Below are 12048 nucleotides of genomic sequence, written 5' to 3' on the forward strand. Positions count from 1 at the left end.
CCCCCAAATAAATAAATTATAAATTTATCAACAGCTAGGACTGCATCCTGAGAAATCAATAATAGCTGGTTTCCTTCAACCTTAAACCCTCTACCTAGAATTTGCCTGGTTTTAATTTTTTCTCCCCTGGAGGCTGCCACCATAAAGTCCAGAAAGTTCAGAAATGAACATTTATAAATAAATAAATAAATAAATAAATGTACATATGTGTATGTGCACGTATATGACTGTGTCAAGTATCAAAATTTCAAAAGAAAGGCTCCTGCAAAATTCAATGTTACAAATGATTGAAAGCTGCTATAAAAATCCCCTTAGAGCACCACCCACATAGGTACAAAAGGAAAACAGCAGGAAAAGGGAATCAGGTAGCCCAAGATGAAAAATTAGTAGAAAAACACAGGCTTCTTTGAAAGCTGCCAAGAAGTCCTGCAACAGAACTCAGGGAATGTGGAGGCCCTAAGCCTTGAATGTTGTTTCTCACTCTTCCTTTTAGAATCCCCTTGAGTTCCTGGGCAGAAGGAAGGGGTACATACCACCAAAGACAAAACCATGCGTCATTTTTCAGTTGAGTGGAAGTTACTGGTTTTGTAAGAATTTTGTTAGTTTTTATCCCCTTCCTAAAGTCCCTCCACATTAAGTAGCAAAATCAATTTTATACTGATGAAAATGGTTAACATCTAAGGGGACATGGAAAGCTCACAAATCAAAGATGTTGTACAAAATCACTAGAAAGAAAAAGAAAGCAGGTGAAATGGGAAAGATTTATTCACACAAAATCGCGAGTTAAGGCTTCAGGCTAACATCTTTCTATATATCATTTCAATGACAAAATTCTCTGGGCAACAAGCCCTGAAAAATTGGGACAGTAGAAACAAGGGCTGGATTCAGATTTGGGTTTAAAACTTGGCTCTGTGGGTTACTAACTATAAAACCTCAGGCAAACCAATTAAGTTAAGTTTCAGCTTTCCCATCCATAAGACAGAGATTTTATTTTTACTATGCACGGCTGTTGTAAAGTTGGCCAAAATGTACAAAAAGTACCTGTCCCATGAAAGGTAATAAGTGAGCATAGTGGTGTTATTCTGAGAAAAATAATGCTTCCTAAAGAACTGAATCCGATCCTTTTAAATAAATTTAAAAAGATAAAGGGAGGGGGCAGAAATCATACTCCCCTAAAGGATTCCACAGCAAACTATGTAAATATGGACACAATTTAACAAGTGTCTCACCTCAGATTCCTAGGAAAGCTTAGACCCCTATTTCTTTATGTATTTCCTAACATATCTTTCTTCTCCTTCCTGCCAAATTCCTCACTTTCTCAAACCCCAGCAACTAGGATTTTTTTTATAAGTTACTTGTTTCTCACTATTTTTCTGAATAAGTCAATGCCCTCCCAACTCTCCTGCATATGAATGGACTTATATTTCTGGCATTGGTCATTTTAAACATACTTTCCTAAAACAAAAGCCGTATTTCCAGGTCACTGTGTATCTCTGCAAGTTGGTGTTTTGTTTTGTTTACCTAAGGACATTAGTGTCTTAAAAATAAATTTTACCTATACCTCACCTGTCCTCCTTGAAGCACATTAATAAGCAATGGAGTGTAGATATACAAATATCAAAAGCATAATAATTTAATTCACTAAACAATTTCACAGTGTTTCTCAAAGGCCACACACTGTTTACATTTGGTAATTGCTATCAGTCTCTGCAATGTTTACTTTTTAAACCATAGATTTATTTTTTTTCTTTAAAGAACTTTCCTAGTAATGAGCTGAAGAGCCTACAAACAAAGATAGTTATGCCTGTAAGGACTAATGCATTATATAGTGCAGTACAGTAATTGCTCATAAGTATCCCCAAGTTTGTATGAATTCTTTTCCATCAGTAAGAAGAGCCTCCGCAACTAGATAAAAAGATGAATAGATGAAGAGTCATTTACTGTGCGATATGATCAGTATAACTTCTATGTGCCTCGTGGTGCCTCTGCATTCCATACAACAAGTTCAGAATCTGTAAAGTTAATAAAGATTAGCAGAAGTCTTTAAGTTACTCAGAAGAAAAATACTCCTATGTAATTGTTAGTTCTCAGAAATGAACCAGCACCACTAACACCTAAACCAAATAAAAAGATAGTGAGAGAAATAGGTCCATCAGTCATCCATTCATTTTATAGTCACTGAACACTTTTTAGGACCGGAATAACTTTATCTGGAAACTCAGATTTATATTTGAAATAATTCAAATAATAATTTCCAACACACCTACTACATAATAGAAAAGGGTCAGCAAACTTCTTCTGTAACATACCAGAAATAAATACTTTAGGCTTTTGGGGCCATATGGTGTCTGTTGCTTAATTCTGCTGTTGTAGCACAAAGCAGCCAAAGACAACATAAGTGAATGAACATGGTTGTAGTCCAATAAAACTATATTTATGAACACTGAAATTTAAATTTCACTTAATTTTAATGTGTCATGAAATATTCTTCCTTCAATTTCTTTTCAAACATTTAAAAATGTAGAAATTATTCTTAGTTCATGGCCACACAAAAACAGTCAGGTTTGCCTTGTAGACCATAGTTTGCTAACCCCTGTACCTGAGCCCAATGTGATAGGCATTTGGGCAAACATCAAGAAGAATAAGACAATTTCCCTACTTTCTAAGACAAAACAAGAGAAGTAAACCAACAATTACAGTACAATGTGATAAATGCTAAGAAGAGAGGTGTGCCAGCATTAGAAAGAGCCAGAAGACAAAGCAATTAAGGAACTTTCTCCTAAATTGACAATGAGGTCTTGATATAAACACCAAAGTGGTTCTAGTTTGTTTTTGTATATACCTTAATAAACAAAGAAACTGTGACTTTAAGAAAAAAACCTTCACCGCCCACATTTGCTAATACTTTATCAAAACCTGCCTGGGTGAGTTTTAGAACATCCTTTCTAATTAGCATTCCAGGCCAGGACCTCCTGTAAAATCCATTCTCCATTGATCTGCCAGGAAGCAGGCATGTCCCAGGTGGTGGCTGACTGAGACTCTTAATAGCAAGTCCATAGGTCCTGCCTGTTTATTTCACCTAAGTCCTTTAGTTGTCACAGGTAATAGGTTCCAAGTACTCTGTGATACAAAGAATCAAACAGGTTTTTTCCCCCAAGTGAAAAGCCAAAGAATTAATCAGGCTAGCTAGTATCTCAAATATTTGCTTGCACCCACTGGCTCTGCCTAATCGAATCACGTTTATTAGAGGGTTACCCCTAATTAGGACTAGTTTTTGTCTGCATTTGGAGATGTTTAGGCAGATTTATTTTAATTACATCAGAACAAACTAAGCTTGGGTCTTAAGACCTTAATTGTCACAACTGTCTGCCCGGATGTTTTGTTCCAAGAGGGAAGCTGATGGAGCCAGGAGCCAGGCTGACATCATCAGCTGTGTATTTAATCAAAGCAAGATGAAGTGCAGACAGTCTGAAAAGGACGGTGGGTCACAGCCTTCCCATCCGGCTACAGAAAGGTTATACCACTCATGAAAACTAAGGAGCTAAAGACTCAGACCTGCCCACTCATGTAGCAGAAGGACCCCCTTTCCTAATGTCTAACAAGGCAAACACTCTTGTGTGAGCCTCTGGTTTCTCCACAAGCCCTAAACGTCACATGGAAGGAGAATCAACAACTATCATCTCCTATGAGCCATCAGGCCACAGATCCCTTAGAATAAAATAAAATGCAAAATAAGCCTTCACAATGATGAATGGCCCACACATTCACAGTTTCCACCAGATGTGCTAGCAACTAGCTTCCTTCCCTGGATGTCTAAGTGACCAAAGATTTCATGGAATAGTCAAGACCTTGCTTTAATATGACAGTAGGCATCTGTGTTCTGGCATCTTAATGTCAGACTGCATCAAGCTTTGATGGTTCCTTTATTTGAAGTACTTTTGGTAATATACTTTTTTCTCCCCCTAGGGAAAAGGAAGAGAGGGAGGGAGGGAGGAAGCCCGATGTTGGGTTTGTGATCCAACATCAAATTTAGATATTCAAGCAAGTTCTCCCACTTGAGACCACAGAGGGAATAAAGTGAACCCAGAATCTGGGTGGTTCTTTCCTTAGTTTTTCTCCCCAAAAATCAGCCTCCTTCAGGTCAGGGAGGACAAGGGGGATATGACTCATTCACCTCTATCCCAGCGGCTTTCCCATGCTATGTTAGGTGATTAAATCAAAGAACAGGATACAAGAGATCCTGTGCCTTATTTTTAAGGAACGAAAAAACTTAATGACCTAAAAAGCAGGAAAAAATGTCAGCAAAATAAGTAAATTTTAAAATGTGAACAATATTAATAAATCTGGATGAAATCCAAGAAAGCATGAGATAGGTATTTCTGTTCTTGAATCAGGTTTTGCCCTCAGCAGACTGTCAACCAATCTGTTCGAGGAGTGTCAGGAACCTAAGTCTTTGTGGCAACACCAGTCAGGAACTCACCTCACTCTGGCAGCAAGCTCTTACGTACCACAGGCCTTTCCAAGAGATCTAGTACTCAGCTGTGCATGGACTTCTAATGGCTCTGAGATGACCCTGTGTCACTGCTGAGGTCACCACACAGTGGGGAAAAGGTAGAGGGGCCATTTGTCAGGAGATCTCAAGAAAATTACTACACAAATCCCATCAGTCAAGATAGCTGGAGGCAGAGAAATGAAATGGCAAGGACATACAGAAAAAAGAGAAACTTATCCTGCCACCATCCCAACCCCATCTTAACTTTCAGTTTTTAATGACAATTCTTGACAACGACAAGCATATTACATCACAGCACTGCTGAGTCCCCGCTTGAGAAATAAGATGGTCTTTGTTTTTGTCTCCTCTCCACATCTACTCTCTGTCCAGTACTATCTTGGTTTGTTAAATTGACTGATATAGTTATTACTATAAGCCACAGTACAAGCCCCTGTCCCAACCATTCCCTACAAAGTCACAGCCCCTTCCTGAGAAACCACCTCAACAGCAGGGGGCCTTCATATATTATTAATATTGTACCTCAGGACAGCCATCCCATTTCTGATTAGGGAAGCCCAATGTTCACCTTTGGGTAAGAGCCAAAAGGGGACTCCACTGCCCATTCCCCCAATTCCTCAAACCCACTCCCCAGTGTTTCTCAAAGTTTAGAATGCATCAGAATCACCTGGAGGGCATGTTAAAGCATAAACTGCTAAGTTTCACCCCTAGAATTTCTGATTCAGTAAGTTTAGGGTAGGGCCCAAAAAAGCCTGCATTTCTACCAAATTCCTGGATGATGCTGATACTTCTGATCTAGAAAGAATAATTTGAGAACCACTGCAATAAATTAATGAAAAACAAGAAAGTCAGGCAACTGCTGTTTTCAGTTTTTTAAAAATATGACAGCCCCTAAATTAATATAGAGCCTAGAGCTTTTTATATGTATAAAACAGCTGCCAAAGTCCTGAAGTGTTTGTTTTGTAGTATAAGCAGCCTGTTGAGATTTTGCACTCAGCCACAAAGCAGGATTCTAGTTCTGGTTTTGTTTTGTTTTGTTTTTTCATTAACTTGAGGATTTGTTTCATGTCTGTATTACTGTTTTACAGTTTCTAATTAGTGGGCTGTGAAGTGCCAAATGGTTAACAAGCTTCCCTATTGTTATTCAGGTGCGCCAACTGGTGCAGGCTCTGAGGAGCGCCTTGTTTTATGGGACTACTGGACAACACACTCAATGCCTATGGATGTGGATACACACATATTACTACAACAAGAACACAAATTAACCACAGAAACAAAACCTCTACCAATTAACTAATCTTACCAAAGCATGAGCACTTACAGCCTTATTTCCTTGTCAGGAGTCCTGTTATCTGACTGCACAGTTTATAAAGCTTGCCTCTTAACATTTTTCTTTCTGGTTCTTTAAAACACAGAGCCAGCATCATCAAATACTGAACCAGAACACCCCAGTTAGTGAGTGAACTGGAAACATAAAGACTGTAAGAACTTAGGTCAGTTTAAAAGGGACAATATCCCAACTAAGAAAAGCTACACATAAGTACAGCTATGCTGACTGTGAACTCCCAACCTTTCCCTGAGGAGTTGGACATGAACCCTGGAATTGGACTGCCTGGTTTGAATCTTAACTCCATCACTTGATTCCAGCAGTGTACACAGTCACAAGTTATTGAACCTCTCTGGGCAGCAATTTCCCATCTATAAAATGAAGACAGTGATAGCACATTTATTTTTTCAGGCTCCCTGGAGTATTAAAAGACATAATCCATGTAAAGTGCTTGTCACAGTGTTGGGCATATTTTAAGTAATCAATACGTTGTAGGCATCATTGTTGCTTCCTGTGAAAGTCTAGGGCAGAATATGAAAGTGTCTATGTCCTCCTTTCCCCCTGGGAATGCCAACAAACAATGGAGAGGAGGACAGCTCTCCTCAATCCCAACGGGATCAAGCAAGACTGCGAGCAGCTTGTGTGGGAAGCAAATCAAGAACACTTAAAAAAGAGAGGAGAAGGAATGAGTGGGCTTATAAAGAACTGGGCTCTCTAGGCAAAATGGGTGGGAAGAGGAGAGATGGGATGGAGAGAAAGAAAAAAACAATTAGGGCTGTCTAACAGCTGAACATCTCTCAAAGTCCACCAGACCAACAGTCTCTTATTGTGATCCCAAAGCATCTGAGAACTATTAGCACAGAATATGTAAGTTTTACAAATTTCTCCTAAACAGAGTCAATTTTCTCCTTCTTGAAATTCCTTCCCCAACCTCTTGCAATTTGGAACTGCCTCAAAAGGAGTAGATACTAAGTAAAAGCAAGAAAGTCTCCTTCATAGAGTGGGAACAAGAGGCCCAAAAGAACTAAATTGGGCTGTTGCAGAGGACAGGGCAGGCAGGGAAAGCCACAGTCAGAGGACCACAGGAGTAAAGTTCAGGAGAACAAAATAAACATACATTCTTCCAGTAACTGTTTCTTAACAAAGGTAACCCAGAGAAGTGAGCAATCAAGAATCAATAAATGGTGGGGGGTAGGCAGAGACAAATGTATTTGAAAAAAAAATAAACATAAAAAAATTAAAAATTAAAAATTAAAAAAAATTTAATAAAAAGTAAAAAGGATGTTATTCCTCCTCAAAGAGCATGGAAGAAAACCCACAATTGTGTGAGCATGTGTATGCACATACGGAGAATGAAATTCTTAGTATACTTACAGAAAATTACATCTCTAGCTTCAGACATGTGTACTCTGCTGCGCTCGGAAACTCAAGAGTGAGAAATGTTCTGTCAATGACCCTGGCCCTTGAAAATACAAGTGCTATATAGGAAGTGAGCAGTGCACACTTGAAACGCAAGAGAGTTGAAGAAAGGTATCATCTTTATCCAAAGGGCTAGTTGTACTTTTCTTCCTAAAAGCAAATCAAAACCATTAATCTATCATAACCATTCTTCAGACTGCACGTCTGGTCTACCCCTGAAATTCTCTTTAGTCTTTGGGGAAAGGACAAAGATGAAGGTTTGCCTACCAGAAAGGTTACATAAAGCACTAACAACTCATTTCTTTGTCAAAGAATGAGCACAGCCCACATAGAAGAATAAGAGCTAACAAATCCCCTAGGCTGTATCAAGAAACAAGACCCTACTCTGTGACAGCACTGAAAGTACCCAGGCCAGAGTCACCTAAGCCCCTCAGATGAAGATATCTTCTCATGGTTTTTCACCAAGTAGCCAGATGAAACATCAGATGCCTCACTTTTTGCTTATGAACCGTTAACTCACAGAATCTGAATGGTGGACACTCAGCTCCTAGATGAGGGAATATGCACCTGATTTTCAAAGATGCCTAGAAAAACATTCCCCACATCATGGAGGCCAGTCCAGTTTGTAATGATCACTTACCAGTCTTGAAGTTGCCCATATCTAACTAAACCTTTAGCAAAGATCTCTGTCAAATTTACTATTTTGTCCCATAGTTCCTTTAGTCATCATTGTGGATGCAGTAAGCATACATTCTGAACTGAACAGTGCCAATTTCTTCTATTTTTTCCCAAAAGACATTAAATCTATAATAAAATTTTATGTAATTTATGTGTTTTTGTAAAACTTAGCCTGCCCATAAATTCACATATTAGGGAAAAAAAGTGTGACAAAAAGGATGTTTACTTCAGAAAAATATGGTCACTGTAGAGACAGGCAAGAGCCAACTAACAGTTACAATAAAACTAGAAACATGCCCAGGAAATCACAGATAAAGATGCCTCCAGCTCCCAAGGTCCAAGAATCTTTATTTTACTCCCAACATCTAGCACAGTGTTTCAACTATACTGTATACTCAGCATATGATTCTTAATGCCAGCCTTTAAAATGGATATGGGCTGTTAAGAGATGATTTCATAAAGCTTAAAAAATAAAGCTCCCACCTGTCTATCCACCCCCACAGCTGCTGCAATGACAGAGCAGCTGATTTTACAACTATTAACACACATCATTCCTGACTCTCCCCAAATCAGGGAGGGGGAAAAAACCCTTACATAGATACTAACAGCCACCAGGCCAAAGGGCACCCAGGAGAAAAACTGTTTTTCTATGTAGAATGCCCCCTCTACTAACTGTAGGTATCTATTTTCAAATTATTTAGAATAACTTGTCCCAAACCAAAATGATCAACCTATTTCAAGCAAGTTCTTATCTGTCAGTTCACCTTAAGGGCCATAGACCACCACAGGGAGTATAAGGCAATGTTGCTTTATGCAGACCTGAATTCTTCAGTAAGATTAACTTACCTAATAGGATTTAGGGATGCAATGAAGGCCATTATGGGCCTCATACCAGCTAGAGGCTCCAAAGGCTTTAACTATTTGATTTAATCCAGTCTGGTCTAATCTAATCAAGACTGTCTCCCTGTATTCTGTCAGTGGACTGTGAGCAGTGATCTTTAAAAGGAAGGAAAAGCCCTAGCTGGTGTGGCTCAGTGGACTGAGTAACGGCCTGCAGACAAAAGGCTCACTGGTTCGATTCCCAGTCAGGGCATATGCCCAAATTGTAGGCCAGGTCCCCAGCAGAGGGCACTTGAGAGGCAATTATACACAGATATTTCTCTCCCTCTCTTTCTCCCTCCCCTACCCTCTCTCTAGAAATAAATAAATCTTTTTTTAAAAATGAAGGGAAAACTTCCATTCAAATTATATCATGAAGACCAAATATATAGTTAGTCTTCACCTAGAAATTAGTGCAGACCTCACTATAAATATGTGTGTCAGTCCTTTGCCTTAATTTGCAAGTTTCTATGATGTACCTAGGCTAAGAAATGATTGTATTATCTACTTTTTGCTTAGATTTTAATTAAACTGCATAAGATGACTTCACACACTGATTAGTAATCTTACTCAAAAACCCACACTTTCCTTACTAATTTCCTGTAAAAGGAGCAAGGTTCTAATTCACAGCAAACTCTCTATGCAGACAGGGGTTCAAAGCCAAGAGTGAGTCAAAAGTAGAGAGATTCTCCGTAACAGACAGTCCATGTGTTTGTGCAAGGTGATTTCTGTCCCCTAAGGGGCTGCAAACACTACCTCCAAATGCCTAGCACAAAGACAGAGGTCTATAGTAAACCCATGTTGGGAGTGTTGAGTTCTCCTGACCCCTTCAGTTTATACATTCAAACTAATAAGTCAACTTTCACCCCATATCTGTATCATCACATCAATCACCAAGCTCGCATACTAACTAGTATGGGTTTAAGAAACCCAGAAAGGTTTCTTAACTACACTTTAAAAAAAAAAAAAGGAATACCTCACTAATATTTCTGTATTAATATGGAGAAATGATTAAAATAGTTTAATATATAGTGCTAAATAATTAAACTTAATTTAACCTGTTTCTTTTTGTTTTATTCAAAGTGGCTATTTTAATGCAGCATGTGTAGCTCAACATATTTCAATTGAGCAGCACTGGTTTAGATAATCTGTCCACTTTAGCTCCTCATAACAATGTCAAAGGGGAAGTAAATATTTCATTTCATTAACTCCAACAGGTCAAGGCCAGGTAATAACCCTCAAAATAAGAACTGAATAATTTTTTAATAAATATTTACTGAGGCCTCAGAAGGAGCAGCAATAATGGATTCCAGTGCCAACTCAGGTACTAAACTATCTGAATCAACCTTGAATATGCTGTTTAATTTCTCTGAACTTAATAGTGGCTCATCCATCTGTAAAATGGAGAGGTTTCACAGATCTTTTGTCCAATTCATAGCTATCTCTGATTACCTCATGACAGGAACATTCAGTCCTTTTAAGTGTACAGCCTGATTCTCAGCCTACAGAACCATGACTGCAATTGCCAAATGCATCCAGCTTTGGGGAATTCTCCAGAACATACTAGCTCCAACAATCCAGAATATCTGGTTTCAAATATTAACCAATGAGCAAAACGGTCACCTTCCTACTGCAAGAAATATTTCATCAGATTATGCTAACAGCACATTTGAACTTCAGTGGCTTAGAAAAAGCTGTTGTTCCCAGGAAATCAAGAGGTCAATGAGAGACCCAGATGGGAAACACTGGTTATCAGAGGAAGGGTAGGCACCAAAGGTGTTAACCACAGAGGATGCACAACTTGTCAGAAATGTCCTTAGTATGTTTCAAGCTTTGTTCCTCACCTGTCACAGCCAGGAAGCCCTGTCCCCTCACATAACACTGCCGGGGACTACACTGCCTCCAACACCTCACTCTGAACCAAATTTGTATTCTCAGTGGTCCATAACCTAATTAAATTTTAAGAAAGGCATCTGGGTTAAAACATATTACTCAGCAAACTTATGACAGTGGCAGAGCCTCAGCTAAGGGCAGGAAATATAAGAATAAGGAAGAGTGGGCCCTCAAAGGATACAGTCTTGCACAGGATTCTAATACAATACATTTAAAAAAATATATAGTGTCTAACCAAGGTGATATAGAAGAAGTGAAAAACAGCATTTCGCACAGTGAAACCTAAGAAACACAGGCAAATTAACAGTGTGGTGCAAAAGGAACAGTAAGTAACTCGCTTTTAAAAGGCGAACAGAGGGGTGAGTAGAGCCTCATGGACTGGCTACTTGTGCAGTCAGTCTTCCAGGGCCCAGCACTCAGAAGAGCCCATACTTGGTTTAATGCTCTGTTGTCACCCTCTTGAAGTTCTTAATTTTTTTAATAAAGGGTTCTGCATATTTGTTTCACCCTGGGCCCTGCAAATTATGTAGCTGGTACTAGCAGTGAAGGATAGTGAGAAATCAAGCAGGGGCCTGATGGGGCTAACATCGTGAAAGTCCTCATCTTTAAGCTCTGAATGACCCATTGGCTGTCCATGCCATCATGGCAGTGGCATCGCTCAACAGAATGTTTGGCAATGGCCAGGGATCCGTAGGATAAGATTCTAAGTCAGTAGGTCTGTGATAAAAAAGCTATAAGAGCATTTTTAATAGTAACAGGCTCCTGGAGATTTGAATGTAAGAAGTTTGAGCAATTATATCTGAAAAGTAAGATATATTAACACTCTGTTATCTCTTACAGTAAAAAGAGTGCAGAAAAGCACTTCTTTCTGAAAGCATATCTTTCCCAAGCCCCTAACCAACTCTCAACACTCGTGTCTGTAGATAGTCCTGCACATCCAAAAAGGTTACCAGAGCACAATTTAGAGAAACAGTATGTCAAGAGCCCAATTTAATGAGTTAATCATCCCAGTGAAACGAAACTATAGTTTCTTGCTGTCTAACTTATATTCAGCTTCAACTCCCACCTCTTTCCCATAGCCCCAATCTCTAATCACCCAAGTGTAGCAAAGTGGCCCATTTCGGATGGCTGAAATTGTGTCCCTGCATAAGACCCTGTGGGGAAGAAAAAAGGCAGAAAAAGAAACAGAAAAAAATAATTTAACGGCATCCTTTTTAGAAGATAATGTTCCTTCCCTACCCTTATACCTTCCTTGCTAATTCCCAGTGATCCTCCCAGATTTTGCCGAAGTGTTGCTCTTCAAAACAGCCAGGACAAGGTTAGGTTCACGTTACTACATACT

At 39.1% G+C, this 12048-nt stretch overlaps 1 protein-coding gene across 3 annotated transcripts in view; it reads right to left on the minus strand.

Annotated features, from left to right (window-relative positions):
- Positions 1–12048, minus strand: part of AUTS2 (activator of transcription and developmental regulator AUTS2) — a 1138147-nt gene that overhangs the window by 1077540 nt on the left and 48559 nt on the right. The window lies entirely within an intron of this gene.

Source organism: Pteronotus mesoamericanus, unplaced genomic scaffold, assembly GCF_021234165.1.
Source record: "Pteronotus mesoamericanus isolate MK-2021 breed Mesoamerican mustached bat unplaced genomic scaffold, CSHL_Meso_final scaffold_167, whole genome shotgun sequence".
Classification (NCBI taxonomy): domain Eukaryota; kingdom Metazoa; phylum Chordata; class Mammalia; order Chiroptera; family Mormoopidae; genus Pteronotus; species Pteronotus mesoamericanus.